Consider the following 9,470-nt stretch of genomic DNA (forward strand, 5'->3'; position numbering starts at 1 on the left):
TATGCCAGAATAGGGTTTCTTTAAGGTTTCGGGAAATATTCCAGAGGAATCTTACCTGTAAATGGATGGATTCATCATTCTTACGAAGTTTCCAACTTATAATAATCCACTCACGGCCAGGTTACGATCTCAGAGCTACAGTATGCATACAATATGCCAGAATAGGGTTTTTTTTAAGGTTTCGGGGAATACTCCAAATGAATCTTACCTGTAAATGGATGGATTCATCATTCTTACGAAGTTCCCGACTTATAATAGTCCACTCACGACCAGGTTACAATCTCGGGCTAGGGTATGCATACAATATGCCAGAATAAGGTTTGTTTAAGGTTTCCGGGAATACTCCAAATGAATCTTACCTGTAAATGGATGGATTCATCGTTCTTACGAAGTTCCCGACTTATAGTAGTCCACTCACGACCAGGTTACGATTTCGGGGCCAGGGTATGCATACAATATGCCAGAATAGGATTTTTTTAAGTTTTCGGGGAATACTCCAAATGAATCTTACCTGTAAATGGATGGATTCATCGTTCTTACGAAGTTGTCGACTTGTAGTAGTCAACTCCCGACCAGGTTTCGATCTCGGAGCCATTTTTTCTCTCAAAGTCGCCAGAAAAGGGTTTTTTTAAGGTTTCAGAGAATATTCCATGGAATCTTACCTATGAATTCTGGTTAGATTCATCATTCTTACGAAGTTTCCGACTTATAGTAGTCAAGGTTTCGAGCTTGGAGCCACTTTCTTTCTCGAAGTCACCAGAAAAAGGTTTGTGTTAAGGTTTCAGAGAATATTCCATGGAATCCTACCTATGAATATTGGTTAGGTTCATCGTTCTTACAAATTTTCCGACTAGTTTGAAGTATGAACCCTCACGGATCTTCTTGGTTCATAGTTTGTATGTCGTAATACCACATTTGAAATTCGAATCGACACTGAGCTTCATATTTATCGATTCCGATGATGTATCATGGTAAGTTTAAAGTCAGAACCCTCCAGAGATTCTTGGTTCATAGTTTGTATGTCGTTATATCACAATTGAAGTTCGAATGGACACTGAGCTTCATATTTATCGATTCCTATTATGTATCATGCTAAGTTTGAAGTCAGAACCCTCCCGGAGCTTCTTGACTCAAAGTTTGTATGTTGTTATACCACATTTGAAGCTTCTTGGTCCATCTCTAGTAATCTTATAACTTGAGTTTACCAGTGTGAACTAAAGCTACTTCATGACTTGGATGACTTGTCAAAATTACTTCATGACCTATGCGACTAGTCGAAATTCAAACCGGAAGCACAAAGAGAAAGCACAAAAACACAAAGAAACCCGCCAATTATCGATTTCATTTTTCATTTTCCCGATTCATTCTTATACATTTTTTGGTTTTTTTTATATCAGAATATCGATAACAATGTCCTAAATTTATTAATATTTTTTTTGGATTTTTTTTCATGTCGAAGGTTGATAATTAAACCAAAAACATGAGTTTGTATTAACACAATGAAAAAGCACAAAGAAAACACACTTGCCTTGATCTGTATGACAATCTTAAATCAAATCTTCACCGTTCATTGATTTTCGTGATCCGTATGACAACATTTTAATCAACGTAAGTTCTTCTATACAAAATGGTCAAAAAAATATTCTCTCACTTCCCTCATTTTTTTCTAATCTTTCTCTCTCATCTTCTGCCTTTCTCTTCCTCTCATCTTCACAAAAGAAAACCCAAACTCACAAAAACCTCAACTGCCACCACCGAATCTCTTTTTCGCTCACTCTCTATGTAAATAAACTTATGGAAGTTGTAGATTTCAAACCCTAGATATCAAAACAAAAGTAAACACCCCTAAATCTCAATGTTGAGATGAGAAAAAACTAACCCTAGATTTCAATGTTGAGAGAGGTAAGGAAATGGAGGCGCAGTTTCTCAGAGAATTGGAGAAGAGAGATGAACACGATTATGCAGGTATTGATAGTGAAAATGGATTCGTGGGTTTGGATCTGTTTCTATTAGAAAGAAATGATGAAGAACAAGTGCTGCTACTGCCATGGTTGAATCTGTGGTTGAATCTGGTGATATAGAAGTGGAATTGTGAAGAGAAACACAGGAATTTTGGGGAGTAGATGAATGTTAGGACAGGGGTTTTCGAACTGAGTTGGATGGTGTTGATGGTGTTAAGATTGAACTGCAGTTCAAATTGGTTTTGATGTTGATTGTCATGGGTTAGTCAGTTGCAGGAGATTGGTGGTAGTGAATCAAGTGCTAAATAATAATAAAATCATTCAGAGAAGTAAAAGAAAATGAAAGATATGGATTTTGGTATTGGACAACAGATGCCGGTGGAAGAAGAAGAAACAGACGCAACAACAGAAATTACAGAACAGAGTGAAAGTGGATTTAGAGATAGATAAGAGGATTTGGTCGATAAATTGAAGAAGAAATCTTTTGAAGAAGATTGGAAATGGTGGAATTAGTAGTATGGAGAACGAATATATTTACAGACATCATACACACGATGGAATGAGAGATAATCGGTGTAGTTCATCTCTTGTTAAACATATCAAAGATCCTCTTCATCTCGTAAGATCTTCATCTCTTCTTCTTCTTTACGATCATCACTTTATAGATCTTGCAATTTTTTCATCAATTTTGCTTGTTTTGATTTCAATTTTTGTTTTCTTATCTTTTCAATTATCTTCAATTTTTATTTTTAGCTTTGATTATGGTTTGCATCCAGTCTTTAGTGTAATTGAGGTACAGGGCGGGGAGAGTTGAGCTTTGATTCAATTTTTTTATCTAATTTTTGTTGTTGAATCATTAGTTGTGGTATTTACCATTCATGTGGTTCATTAAGCCTCCAAAATAGGTAGCCCAGAAGGCCAGAATTGAAACCTAACAGTCGAGCATAAATATTATCCAAACGTAGAGACTTGTTCTTACAAGTTACAAGTTCGTTTTTTTTGGACATGCACACCCTTTTTAGTGTTTCAAGAGACTAGAGTTATACTTCATCTTTGGTCCAGCTTATTTCTGTTAGTGGTAAGCTTGTAATTTGAATTAGTAATTTTTACATTTTTATCATCAATCTAATATTGAAACAACTGAATTTTTCAGGGGATAGGGTACGATGCCAACTCGCAGTCCACCATCGAAACTCAAACGAGGAAAATTGGAAGGGTTTTACAAGCCTATACCTAAAGAAGCTCAGAAAGGGTTGTTGGGAACTCTGCAGTTGTCATTGAATAGGCATGCAGTTGTCACTGAATAGGAATGAAGTTGTCACTGAATAGGTAATCCTCTTTTTATTTATTCCATCGCAAATTTTTTTTTTAAGTGCGCATAAATTTTTCCAAGCCACCCCTAGTCTTCAATCCTGGTTCCGCCCCTATGTCAGTTCAAGTGTTGTATAACTTGTTACAAACTTTTGGCATTTTTCAAAGTTTTCTCTGTATGCTAGTGAAACTAAGCTTCTAATTGTTTTTTTCTTTCAAGGTTTTTGGGAGTTTGTTGATTGTATGTTTTTAACTAAAAGATCACTTGTCTTGTTTGTTGATTTTTTACCTTTTCTCTCTTAAGAAAAGAGAGATTTTGTCGGGGAAAGACTGTCTTCAGAAGTTTAGTGAACTAGTGTTGCATCTACCTAGTCTTGTGGTTTATTATGTTGCATGATTACTATGTTCAATTTTTTTCTCCCGTTTCTTCGGAAAATTCTGATTCCTATTGATCATTGAATTCCTCCATTATTTGCTCTGTATCTTGAGTACATTTCTGGCGATGGTGAATTGGATTAATCCAAACTTAGGTTTAGTATTCAAAAGAAAATATGGACAATTGCAGTAGACGTATGCTTAGGGTCACCTGTGGAATAAATTCTGGCCCAGTAATTAACTGGTAACCACCATATCTTGGCCTAGAGAAGTTTACAGATATATATCTTCATTATCTGCTAAAACCTCGTATATGCAGTTATATGCGAATCCTTTAGCTATTAATTAGTTATCCATCTCTTTATATACAGTAAAAATTGCATGATGATCAGGTCCTGTTTACTACTGCCAAGATTGCATAATCTATGACTACGTTCTGCAGAATTTATATCCTGAACAACCTATTCTCAATGGTTATCCATATATCGGATTAAGCTGAATTTTTAGTATGTTGTTTCTGTATATGCAAGCAACTTACTGGGCTCCCATATTACTTCACAGAAGCACGGATTAGAGAGTTGCTTGAATCTTTTGGTCCCCTTCGTGGTTTCGATCTGGTGAAGGACAGGGAAACAAGGAACTCTAAAGGATACGCCTTCTGCGTTTACTAGGATCTCTCAGTTACAGATATTGCTTGTGCTGCTCTAAATGGGTGATAAAACTCTTACTGTTAGACGAGCGAACCTGGGCACCGCTCAGCTAAAACCTGAGCAGGAAACGTCTTAATACAAGCACAACTACAGGTCGCGTGGCAGGTTAGTGGAACACACTTTATATTTTTCTTAGTTTCCAGTATATACAATAAATATATAAATATTTTCTACTGATATCGTTTCTTGTTTCTTTACTAATGAGTTTTCTTGTTTTCTTTGGCAGAGGAAATTGTTCCAAACCGGAGGTGGTCTAGGTGGTGGTAATGGAGGTGGCATTGCTACCAAGGTCGTATGCCTGACAGAGGTGGTTACTGCAGATGAGCTTAAATATGATGAAGAGTATGAAGATGTTTTGGAAGATATGAGGGTAGAAGGTGGAAAATTTGGTAAGTTAATGTCTTTGTTTCTCATATTCGAGCTTTTGTTTTTTTTTTTTGTGTTTCGCAGCCTTTGGAAATATTTGATTTCACGCCCCAATTAAACCACTAGTTTACACTTTTGGACCTTCAGAATAATTTGTTTCTAACTCGTACATTTTGCGATTGCAGGTACGTTGATGAATATTGTCATCCCCCGTCCACAACCTAACGGTGAACCCTCTCTAAGACTTGGAAAGGTTAGTTTCAGTGTAAGGTATTGTTAAATGACACTCTTAGGTTGACTGTTACTTTGTATTATAAAATTTTGACTGTTACTTTGTATTGCTAAATGACACTCTTCTCCTGTAGGCTTTCGTTGAGAACTACGACACTTCATGTCTAAGCCAGTGCCTCTACGGTATCATCTACCACTATGTTACTCATAATCGGTGTTAGGTTTACCAAGAAGAGAGTGTGCAGCGAAAACGGATCATTTCTATTTAACAATGTAACCCAGACTACCATACTGGAACGTGTATGCTACTGTCATATTTGTAGGGAAGGCCAATATCTGTGTTTTACGATTTATATGGTATTTTTAGTCATGTTCAAAGAATCTATCATTTTATTTTCTTTCGTTGCGCAACACACTTTCATACAAGGTGATTTGAAGTTAGCTAGGTAATGCAATTGGAGTGGTAGGTTAACTTGAATGAATGTAAATGTGCTACACTGGCATGTTAATGTGAATGTGAAATACTTTCGGCAATTCATGCAATTCGGTTTCAGCTATAATTTTTTTTTTCAAAATAGTTTTATGCACACAACTTCTAATAAGAGTTGTATTCCATATTTCAACTACACATACCAAAGGTTGTGAAAAATGTCTTTACGACATAACCAGGTGTTGTCCAAGATAGTTCGACAATTCATACAAGTGTTGTGCAAATATTATTCATAATACTGGTGATTGTTGTTGTATATGTTTCTACGGTATGCTACTTATGTTGTCCACGATTGTTCTACAATACAAGCAAGAGTTGTGTTAGGTTATCAAAAAAATCGAAAGAGAATCACAACATTGACAAACTATTGTCGAACCATGAATCACATCACCCTTTACAACACTTGTCATCCATTGTAGAAAAACTTGGACTTTCTACAATATCCCCATTCCACAATGCATGAAATGGAGTTGTCGTAGGGGTACTGCAACTCTTATCTTGTGTCGTCAATGATGTTTTTTCCCGTAGTGGCTAGAGTTCATGTAGCCATGTCCCCTTTTGGATCTTTTTTTTTTTCTAATAAGGACGAAGACGGAAACAAGATTGAAGGTCTAGGTGGGCTAAGGCGTTAGGAGGGGCTGAGACTTATCACTGATATTTAACAAACCGACTTCACAGACTCCACAAAAACCGATTACCATATGAGAGTCATCTTTCAAGTTAGCTTTACTAAAAAGCAATTTATTGTAACCAGGTTTTAAATTACACAAGTCATTACCTAGCTAGCTAGATGTTCGAAGCAGTGACTTGACAGTGTGAATGTTTCTCAAATTTATAGCGAGATAACTATTGTAGCCACGCATTTGGGTGTAAATAATGCTGGAAAAGCTGAGGCTATATTCATTTACGAATATTCTCTGGGAATCAAGTAAATGAATTTTTTTAAAATCAACTCTCACGTGGTTACGGCCTTACGAGCTTGAAGATAATATAAGTAAAGTCTAAAAAGAATCCATGTATAATGTACACAGCTAGATAGCTAGAACATATACACAACTGTATCGATCTCATGCTTATTTGTATTTTAGAATCTTACACACTTTATATGTTAACGCGGTTTTGTTATATTCCCTTTGCTCTAAACTACTAATATCTCCCACCAAAAATAGGGAAAAGTTGCGATTATTTCTCACTTAGAATAGTCTTAATTGCACCTTGCATGCATGCATGTGTCAGCATGCATTCACTCGTTCATGATCTCTTCCCCCATATGTAGCTAACCCAGTTGTTGCTCATCCGGATTATTCCATGTTGAGCCTCAACCTTTTTGGGGGCAAATCATCTATAGTATTCGCCAATTAATGTAAATCATATTTTTCAGATGATTTCGCTGGATACGACTTGCAACTCAAAAATTTCTTGGGTGTAAAGCGGTTTCCAACCATGGAATGACAAGAAGTCACAGAGAATGGTAACACACATAATTTATAAGCAGCCAAAGCCAAACATATACTCCGAGAAATAGAGATCTCGCCAAGGGAGCCGTGGTAGTTGTCAATGGCTACCTGAATGCCTGTTGGAATCGGTTGGTTCAATTAATTTAGGACCGAGACCTGGAAACATAAGTGGAAGTGATATATTCTCCGTATAAATTTAGGAACTAGACCGAGAGAATTGACATACTTTCGGCTCAGCAGTGAATATTTATGTTAGTCAATTAACTCCATATTTTGGTTATGATGTTGATACAATATTGTTTCCTGTTCATTCACCCGACTAGAGTACAACGAAAAATAATTTGAATTTTCGATTATCTGCCGATTAAGTGTTACTGTTGTGGGTTGGATTCAAAATTATACATATTGGTCCTTGGATAGGGACGCTCGCCATCAAAAGTATAAAAACAAAAAGGTTAAAAAAAAAAGAAATCGTTGGAGTTTATCTTGTTTGGATAAAAATGAAAAATCTTTAGAAACCTATAGCATATATAAAATGAAAGGAAATCCGTATCTCCAACTTCCCTTTACTAGTAGAGCCTTAGTAGTGAGTCTCAAGTTTCTCACTGCCAACCCACCTCTCTTTTAGGTCTACAAATCTTTTCCATGCTATCCAATAATTTTTTTTTTTTTTTCTGTTGTTGCACCCTCTCACCAATCGTTCATTTTCTTTTCTACGGATCAGGCATTTGAAGTAGAGATATAAAGTATAAGGGAAAAGCTTGCAAGAGTGTTGTTGATGAGCACCAACTTACCAGACTTGTTTTGGTAGTATTGAATTTATGGATTTTGGCGGAAGATTTTATAGAAAAAAATTTGGTATCGACAATTTTGTTTGTAACGGGAATAAAATTATACTAGACAAGCACTTTTAAAAAGGGGATTGTACAGCTGTTTAATAGCTTCATTCTCCAAATTACTACGGAAATCAACAATTTTATAAATCATGGTATGGAAAGTCGACATGCTCGACAAAATATAAGATAACGACCTTCTCTAACCGGCAAGGTATTAATTCCATAACCTAACGACTAATCTTTAGTTGTCGAGGTCGAGAATACCAACCAGTGACGACTAAACATCTTATTACACACACAGAGAAAAGTCAAATTCAGCTGTTATTGGTCGTCATGGTCAAAATTGCATAAAGTGACGACTAACACTAATTCGTCAAGATAGTTTATGTAACCATGCCGACTAATAGAAAAGTTGTACACGGAGAAACGGTTTTATGGTAGTTATTGGTCGGCATGTTCAAGTTTTCAAAACTGACCTTAAGTACTACAACACTAGTCCAAACACTTCCATAACTGTAAATCAACAGTTTTAGTTTTTTCGACCTCATTTCGACATTAAAACAACAAAATAAAGTATTGACCGGACCCTTAAGTTGGGAAGGAGAATGATTTTTTTTTGAGTTGTGAAAATTTCTGAAGAACCCAAGTTTGATTCCTCTCTCTTCAATAAACCCATCATTAAGATAGCATATATTTGCTGCCCGAAATATAAGATCTACGGTAAAAATAACAATTCTTTAATTGATTTAAGTTTTCATATTTTCATTAGGACTAAATTAGCTTTTATCCATTTTTATTATAATTCCATTAATTATGGGCGTTTTTTTGTGGGCGCTATCAGCATGGGATAACTACATTATGGTAAGATGCCATGTAAGATTCGATTATTCACGATTCTGATTGAATGTTTATTCAATTTACACTAATTTTAGGTGGCATATTAGGGTTTGTGCATTTGCTTCTTAATTTGCCACCATGGATCAGGAAATTGAAGTCGCAACAGAACCAAAAAAAATTTCTCTTCTTCTATTTTTTTTCGTCTTCAGTAATACAGGGTTTCAAAAGGAGTGAGGAGTTTATTTGATATTTAGGTAAACATTATTTTGTTTAATCAAATTTTTCTTCTTTATCTTATTTACAATTATATCATAAATTCCTTCTTAGAGGTATGTGTTATTTAATGTTTGATACCCTATAAGTGTCCAACGCCTAGTTTTGGTCCGAACATTTAAAATATTAAGGGTTGGTACATTGACCAACGGTTGACTGTTAAACTCTATAATTGACCACTAAGTATTTTGTTTTCTATAATACATAAATCTAATTTCGCGTAAAAAATAAAAACAAATTACGTTTTTAGTCGAATGAAAACCATTTTTCTCTCCACTTCTTCATTTCATGTTTCAGCCTGTTTTGAGATGAACTCATCAAATCTAATCAGTTAAAGCTTTCATTTTAGATTTTTCAGATTTAATTTTTGATGAAGATGTTGGAGAAGATGGTGAACTATCAAATTCTGGTTTTCTCCAAAATCTGTTATCTCGTGAGAAAACTAAAGGGTCTCACTCTTCATCTTGTTTCTCCAATCCCGGTTTTCTATTCTAAAGAAAAACTGGGGTTTCATTCTCACACTTCTCTCAGCATTAGATCAACTTCCTAGGATATGTTGCTACAAATAACAATGAGACTAGAACAGGCTCAAAATCATAATCTTTCGAAGTCTTAAGTTAAAC

At 35.5% G+C, this 9,470-nt stretch overlaps 1 long non-coding RNA gene across 2 annotated transcripts; it reads left to right on the plus strand.

Annotated features, from left to right (window-relative positions):
• Nucleotides 1-1,664: 1,664 nt before the first annotated feature.
• LOC113344844 lies at nt 1,665-5,514 on the plus strand. 2 transcript variants are annotated; one of them, XR_003357927.1, is made up of 6 exons: nt 1,665-2,580; nt 3,115-3,290; nt 4,209-4,462; nt 4,584-4,746; nt 4,909-4,993; nt 5,089-5,514. It is a non-coding gene; the product is annotated as an uncharacterized LOC113344844 (long non-coding RNA). The 2 variants fall into 2 exon arrangements; XR_003357926.1 differs by having other exon boundaries at nt 4,909-4,976.
• Nucleotides 5,515-9,470: the final 3,956 nt, after the last annotated feature.

This window comes from Papaver somniferum, unplaced genomic scaffold (assembly GCF_003573695.1).
Source record: "Papaver somniferum cultivar HN1 unplaced genomic scaffold, ASM357369v1 unplaced-scaffold_80, whole genome shotgun sequence".
In the NCBI taxonomy this organism is placed as follows: Eukaryota; Viridiplantae; Streptophyta; class Magnoliopsida; order Ranunculales; family Papaveraceae; genus Papaver; species Papaver somniferum.